This window comes from Grus americana, chromosome 24, assembly GCF_028858705.1.
Source record: "Grus americana isolate bGruAme1 chromosome 24, bGruAme1.mat, whole genome shotgun sequence".
Lineage (NCBI taxonomy): Eukaryota > Metazoa > Chordata > Aves > Gruiformes > Gruidae > Grus > Grus americana.
The window spans coordinates 8,150,201-8,158,431 of NC_072875.1; positions in this window are offsets into that span (position 1 = coordinate 8,150,201).

The following is an 8,231-nucleotide window of genomic DNA, read 5'->3' on the forward strand; positions in this document are numbered from 1 at the left end:
GATGGACACAAAGAAGGGATAGCTAATCCACACCTCAGGCCGGCGGCATATTCCCGTGTTAAGTGAGAGTAAAATTTTCCATTGGAGCACCCCCATGCTAGTCCCAATGGGGCTGGACATATGCTAGTTTTACAGGTATATTGACCCATATAATTGATAGCACATATAATAGGCTTGGTGTTTAAAGGCGTCCCTTGTAGGGGATTATGAGTAAAGGGTACTCCACGCCGTTCTTGTTTAAAAAATTTGCGACTTCAGGGAAGAGTGGTATTACAAGTTTTGTCGCTATTTCGCCATCCCTTTGAAGGATATCCCCAGCACGTGCACATATCTCGAATTAGAGTTCTGAGACTATCAATAAACCAAGTTTCAGGAGGATCCCCTGGTCCCGAATCACAAGCGATTCTCTCAGAACAATTAAAAAGGGGGTTTTCAGCTTCCCTGATAGGTGGATCAAATTTGGGCTCTATAAACACTTCTCCCACTTTGTTTCCTGACCAAGCCCACATCAAATTATTTCTATCTCAAGAGGTCATATGAGTCTTATTCGGGAGTAGGATACGCCATTGTGGGTCCCATCGAGTAGAATAGTTTGCTTCACAGAAAGCAGGTTTTGCCAATGGATCAAACAGAGGATCCCATGGATAATAACAACAGGAGGTTTTCTTGGTGAGTTTTTTGAAAGTGACATTTCCAGCAGGTATGTTCCCTTTGGCGCTAGCAAATAAGGAGTGTGATCTATCGATCGGAGAAGGAATAGAGACATTAAATGATGGTCTAGTAGCTTTACACACCACTGTTGAATATAACTTTGCATTTTTTGGCTTGTTTTGGAGGTTTACTCCAAACGTCATATGTATCAGACCTTATCATTGGCTGTTGTCGAAAATACAGCCCGTTATTCTTGACGGTCCAGCGGGGTGACAGGAACATTACAGACGTGGCATTAGTCATATTAAAGATAAACGACAGATTTACAGGTGACACAAAAAAACCTTAAACCTTCTTCGGCTGATCTAGGTAAAGTAAGACACAGACCTTTATTTTGGTAAGCCCACATTCTAACAAAACCTTGAACTAATTCCCAAGCCAGACGTGGGGTATTTTGGCTTGGGATTCCTCTAACACATAGGGAGAGACAAAGAACATAGGACCAGACCCACAATTGCCGGTGTTGAGCAGAATTGACAGTCATGGTTTGGCTATGTATCTCTCTGTATCACACAGATTACGAGTACAAATTCCCCAAAATAGCACCAGCTTCGACTTTTCTGCGGTGGAGGATGTTTCTGGTAGTTACGCCTGTAAGAAAGAACAGAGGAAAAGATCCCGATTCTTTCAAATCGGTGGTTAAAAGGATGGGACAATCCATCCGGTATTAATCTCGCGTTCCTTTCCATGGGCATCAGCAGCTATCCATGAATAGGTGTTCAGTGGAGTTTTAAGGGTCAGAGGCACCTCCCCCGCTGTTGGGAGGTCCACCAGAACAGGTCGTCCTGGAGAGTGTAAGGGTTTTACAGGGTCCTTTTCTCCCTCTTTCCAGGGAGCAAGGAGGGGGGGGTGTTGGACAGAAAGCAGGGAGTTCAGGGCATCCATTTATCCCCCATCGACCATTTACTCTGGCAATGGCATGCGGGAGTCTTGCGGACCACCCAGGGTCGCGAGGCCTCAGGATGCCTTTTAGGAGTCCATTGGTCCTTTCTACTATCTCTCCTGTTAGCTTGGGGATAGTAGGGGGTATGGAATGTCCACTGTATTCCCTCGGTTTTTGCCCACGCCTGGACCACCCCGGCAGTAAAGTGGCTGCCGTTGTCTGATTGAATCGATTTAGGTTTAGGTAAAAAACTAAACCGCAGCTTTAACCCTTTGACTGTATTCTCCCCAGTCGCCCGTGCTACTGCTTCGGCCTGAACAAGTCCCGATGTGACTTCCACCCCAACAAGCACATACTGTTTCCCTTCTGATTTCTTGAAAGGCCCTATGTAATCGACCTGCCAGGTTTCCCATAGTCCTTTCCCATCCCTCAGACGGAGTGGAGGATCTTGTAAAGGGGTGCTTTTCCAGTCTGGTCCGGCATAGGCCGCAGGCAGAAATTACTGTGCTACGGAGTTTTCGGGGAGCAGGCCATCCTCTGCTCCCAGCCTCCTTAAGAAGATCTTTGACTCCCGAGTGACCACGTATCACGTGTAGCCACTCCAATAAGCGTTCCCATTTCTCCTCTTCTCTCTCTTCCGCCAGCACAGCCAGGCGGGTGAGCGAGTCCACCTGATTGTTCGGAATGCGCGCTGGGTGATCCCCCCCTTGGTGGGCGGCTACCCACCCCACCAATACGGGCTTTTGCTATCTCCTCCCACTTTTTCCTCTGCCATACGGGCACCCGGTTTACTTCCCACTGCTTTTGTTCCCAAAAGGAGAGCCACTCGGTGCATCCCTTGACTACGGCACAAGGATCAGTGGAGATGTGTACGGGTTCCATCCTGCCTGTCTCTCTCATTACCACACTCCAAACTGCTCTCAGTTCCCCCACCTGCGCGCTCCCTTCTCCTTCTGTTGCAATTGGCTCCCCAGAATCAACGTGCAGAGCAGCTGCTCGGTATTTCCATACTTTCCCCTCCCTCCTCCAAGAGGCCTCAGTAAAGCACACATTTTTCAGGTGGCATTCCAGTGAGGGGGCTTCCTTTATGTAGGAAGAAGGGGTTTCCTCATCAGGGCGTGGATGATTTTTCCTGTATTATTTGGAGCATTTTGGGTGCTCCCTCCTCCACTGGCTAAGCGTGACTGTAAGGCTCTAGCTGGGCGTACCGCTTCCTGACCCTTTCCCACTGGGCAACTGCCACAGGGAGTGGGGTGCCTGCCAGTACGGGGTTTAGGACCTTAAAGGGCCCGCGCAGGATTATGGATTGTTGCCGTATCATTCTTTCAGCCTCCTGCAAGGCTAGACTCACCACAAAAAGACCCTTTTCCCAGACCGAGTATCGCTTTTCTGCATCTTTCAAGCTGCGTGAATGAAACGCATTGGGGCGGGTCGGACCCTCCGGTCCACGCTGCCACACGTGTATAGATGCCCCATGAACTGCAAAACCCCATGCAATTTGGAGCGCATTTGTCGGGTGTAGTGGACCCAAAGCTTGGTATGTTCCTGCTTCAAACACTAGTAATTTTAGGGCTTCCTCATGAGTAGGAGTCCAATCCCAGGTAGCTTTTTTGCGCGTTAAATCATACAGGGGACGAGCTGTGACAGAAAAATCCGGCATCTGTTTCCTCCAGAATACCAGCAAGCCTAGGATATGTTGCAGTTCCTTTTTTTGTCCCCTGGGATTTTTATCTGTTCTAAAGTAGCCAAGGTTTTGGGGGGAATAGAAATCGCTCCTCCTTTCCACCATATACCTAGGAACTTCACCTCGGGGGGAGGGGAGTTGTATCTTTTCTGCTGGAACCTGAAGTTCTAAACTTTCCAGGTGAGTGATCATTTTCTTTTGGGTTTGTCCCACCGCAGTGGCATCGGACCCCCCCCACCAATATATCATCAATGTATTGGTAGGTTTTAACTCCCTCCTCAGGGATGATTTCTGACAGTGCTTGGGCCAGGGCGTGGTGCGCCAAGGTAGGCGAGTGCCGATATCCTTGGGGCAAACAAGTAAAGGTATATTGTATACCTTCCCATGTAAATGCAAATCTAGCTCTATCACCTTCCTGTAGAGGAACCATGAAAACCATGTCTTTTGCATCAATGGTGGCTGAATTTTATGGGACTGTTCCTGTATGGTGACAATCGGTTCGGCCATATTAGGCACGGCCGCTGTCAGAGGACTGGTGCCAGCGTTTAAGCATCGATAATCGATCGTTAGCCGCCACTTCCTATTCGGTTTGCGAACTGGCCACACTGGGGAGTTATAAGGGGAGTGAGCTGGAATAATTAGCCCCTGCTCCTGCAGCTCTCTTATCACCGGAGCGATTCCCTCCCTCGCTGCCAGCGGTAAGGGACAGGGTTTCACATTCACGATTTTAGAGGGGCGGGGGGGGGAGGGTAGGAGCAGTCTGCAAAAGCCTTATCAGGGTTGCCGGAGACCCGAACTTCCACTGCTTCCCTGCCGAGTCTGTCCAGGACTTCCCTTTCAATAAATCCAATCCCAAAATATTCGTGGGGAGCACTGAAGGGACTGGAGCACACGTCTGATGGGAGCGGCTGAGGGAACTGGGGTTCTTTAGCCTGGAGCAGAGAAGGCTGAGGGGAGACCTTATCGCTCTCTACATCTACCTCAAAGGAGGTTGTAGCCGGGTGGGTGTTGGTCTCTTCTCCCAAGTGACTAGCGAAAGGACAAGAGGGAATGGTCTCAAGTTGCATCAGAGGAGATTTAGCTTGGATATGAGGAAAAATTTCTTCACCGAAAGAGTGGTCAGGCATTGGAACAGGCTGCCCAGAGAGGTGGTGGAGTCACCATCCCTGACCCTGGAGGTGTTCAAAAAAACCTGTAGACGTGGCACTTCGGGACATGGTTTAGTAGACATGGTGCTGTTGGGTTGACGGTTGGACTTGATGACCTTAGAGGTCTTTGCCAACCTTGAAGATTCTATGGTTCTGTGATTCCGGGGTCATCCTTGGGCACCCCAGCTCTCCTCAGCTATTAGCTGTTTATGATCAAATACCCCACAACTGCCCCAAACCGCTTCAGACACTGCCTCAGCCACAGACACCCACGGCTGTGTTGGATCTGACTGAGAGGGAGTTAATTTTCCCCAAAGCATCTCTCTCAGTGCTGTGCTTTGTGTTGGTAGCTAGCAAGGTGTTGATAACACACCAGTGTTTTGGCTACTACTGAGCAGTGCTGGCACAGCATCAAGGCTGTCTCTCCCACATTGCCCCCCCCCCCCCCCCCCCCCCCCCCTCCCCCACTAGACTGTGGATGGGCAAGATCTTGGGAGGGGATGTAGCCAGGAACGCTGACCCACACTGACCAAAGGGATATTCCTGCCTCCAAATCGGGCAAGAGCCAGGTCTGAGGCAGAGCCATCGCGGGGTGTGCACAGGCAGAAGGGAAAGCAGCAGCCACCTCCCTCCGACCCGTCAGCGGACATTCATTGACAAGGTCGCACCCTTGTTCTACAATCACAGACTTCTTTATTCTCTTTCTTGCTTTATCTCAGAAGAGCTGGGACCTCGCTGGGCGGCTCCCAAAGGCGGCCACCAGCTTTGGTGGCAGGACCCAGTCAAGGATGTCCCCCTTCAGCACAACCACGATGAGGATGGCGATCTGGAGGAAGGCGAGGAACAGAAGAAGTCTCCTGGGGGACAGGAGAGGGGTCAGGCAGAGCAGGGGCCCAATTTGTCTCCGCTCTTTCCAAACACCCTCTTCAAATGCCACCGTGGGACCATGCACCGTACCGGGCACAGCACTCCCCGCTCGGGACTGGAGTTGAGGGGCCCGGGCACCTCTCTCAGCTCTACTGTCCGTCTCCCCAGTGGGCCCCCAAATGCCCCCCTTACGCGCCCCCCCAAGCTAGGAAGAAACTGAAACATTTCATCCCGGAGAAGTCCCAAGCTGCCAAATGCCCTTGGGACCACCGGCACGGGCACCCCACTGCCTACGAAGAGCGAGCACCGGGCCTTGCAGGCAGACCTGCTTCGCTCCTCTTCTCTGCCAGCGGGAGATTCTGCTTTCTCCCAGTGACGCTGGAGCTTTGGTGAGCGACCCTGGGCTGCAAAGCTGGAGCTGTACCATCGGGCTGCTTGTCCTTCAAGCCCCGTTCCCCTTCCCTGTGTCCCTTGCAGCCTGTCCCACCTAGGTGTTTTCCATCCCTTATCCTCCTGCCAAGGGTGCAAGGTCCCTTGGAGCACGAGCATCCTCCTCCTGAGAGAGAAAGCTCCCTTCCCCACTAGAGGCACAAGATGCTGGAAGCTCCCTGGAAGATCTTTCCCAAGGAACACACACACGTCAAGCTGCCAAACATCTCCTTTCTTTTATTTTTCTTCCTAAAGGAGCTCTTGGGCCTGCGGGCGGTCGTTGCGGCTCGCCGTCTTCCCGTGAACCTGTACTCGGTAGACACAGGTGTACTCTGGGTTTCCCCAGTTGCTGTGCACCCGGAGTGTGATGTAGCGAAAGGTCCGGGGAAGCTCCTTCTGTAAAGAAATGGGGGGAGCCATCATTACAGAGGTGGCAAGAGCCACAGCACATCGCCGGCGCCCCCTCTGCCCGCGCTCCCCCTGCTGAGGACCAAACGGCAGCCCTGGCGAAGGAGGAAGCCAGGGCAACCAGACCCCTCTTTGCCAGGGCCATGGAGGAACCCTCTGTGCCTAGAAAGCAAAGGTCTGGCCTCAGAGGCTTGCTGAGGGGAGCTGTGGAAAGCGGAGGCGTTTTGCTGCCTGGGCTGCTCTGGGACACGGGAAGCGTCCCGCTGAGGGGGAAGACGTCTGCCCTCCTCCCTCCTGCCGTCTGCCCTGAGGGGGACTGTTTCCCTTCCTGGACCCCTTCCCACCGCTGCTTTCTCTACGCTCGCTACGCGGAGGAAAAGGAAAGCCCTTGCAAAGGTGGGTCAGCTGCCTCAGCCAGCAGAGCAAAGCCCCATTTGGTCTCCCCTTGCTGTCCTCCCTGCAGGAGCAAGCAGCGTGGGAGAGCAGAGGCTGGCTGGGGTGATCCTCTGCACTCTTTCCCCAAGGGCTTGCGGACAACCCTGCCTTCTTCCCGGGCATCCTGCCCACAGCTCTTGCGGTACCTGCACATGGAATGTCTGAGCGATCTCCTTGTGCACGTCGTAGGTGAACGTCCCCAGGAGCGTTTCTGCCGTTGCCTCATCCGCTCCCTCAAAGACAAGAGACAAAGGGAGCCGGTCAGGCTCGAGCAGGGCGTCAGCAAAAGGGCATGCCGAGGCTGAACCCGGGAACCCTTCCCCACCTCCCTCGGCTCTAGCGGCAGCCTAGCACAGCTTAGGCTGACTCGGGGTCAGGGGGCGTTGAGCGCGTGCTCCAGGAGCCTTGGCCACGAAGCAGAGAAGAAGCCCCCAGAGGCACAGAACCCCACGAGCCCCCAGTGCCCCCCCCCGGGGGATGCGGTGCTCTGCAGCAGCCAGCCCCAGACGGCTGTCTGAGAGTAAGCGCCGTGAGAAGCACGTCTCTGGCACAGCTTTTCCCCGGGGCCAGGCCCCCCCAAGAAGCGCAAGGCAAAGACTTACGGAGACAGCAAACTCTTTGGGGGCGCTGCTGACCTCCCCGGAAGGAGAGACTGCCTCGGAGATATGCCAGATGGTGAAAGCCGTTGGCCAGACTGGCTCAGGCAGACGGATGACCACGTGGCCTCGAGATCCTTGGAAAGCCCAGCAGCTGCCCGGGGCAATACGGAGCTGAAACCAGAAAGCCATGACCATGAGCGGCAAGGCAGCCAAAGAGCCAACGGAGCTGCCTGTTTGGCCAGAAGCAGAGACCTTGCCTTGCCTGTGGGCTGCAATCCTGCTCGTAAATGGGTACGAGTCGATGGGCAGCAGGGCAATACGGAAGGGTTCCTACAAAACCTCTGGGCTCTACCACCTTTCCCAAGGCAGCTCTGCTTTCTTGGAGCCTGCAGAGGCAGGGCAGGTCTCCCTAGTGCACCTCACCCCACCGCCCTTCAAAGATTGCCCTGCAGCTGCAGGGTCCAATGCAGACTTGGACCCTGCTTCAGACTTGGTCATGCAGGTTAGGTCCGGGGACCCGGAGGAGCGTCTCTCCCTGCTCCCATGGCTCAGCAGCCCCCACCCACTCCGGAAAGGGACCCTCCGAGTTGCGGTTTGGCAGTGGGGCCGCCGAGGACAAAGTTCCTCGGCTAACTGCAACCAAGGCTGGTGGGCAGGTCACAGCAGCTGGGTTCAGCACGGTCCCCCTCCTGATGGGAGGGCAGTGCCGTCAGGAATCGCAGGGGTCAGGAGTGCGATGCAGACTGCAGGGCCGAGCGGTACGGCCGGGCTGAAGGGAAGTGCTGTGCACTTGGTCTGCCAATCCGAAAGCAAGGAGGTGAACCGCAAGTCAGGACTTCCCTTGTGATACCTGCAAGATTGTCTCTGGAGGGTTTGCAGAAGAGAAGGCGAATGGAAAAAGCCACCAGGTCTTCTTGCCTTGCCCACCATAACTCTTGGATGTCCTCTTCTCATCAATGGTGGCACCTGACATGAAGGCGGACAGAGATTAGGAGTTGGAGCAGTGCATGAGGATGCATTTCTCAGGCTTGAAAGCAGATCTTGGCAGACTTTGGGGGAGTGCCATA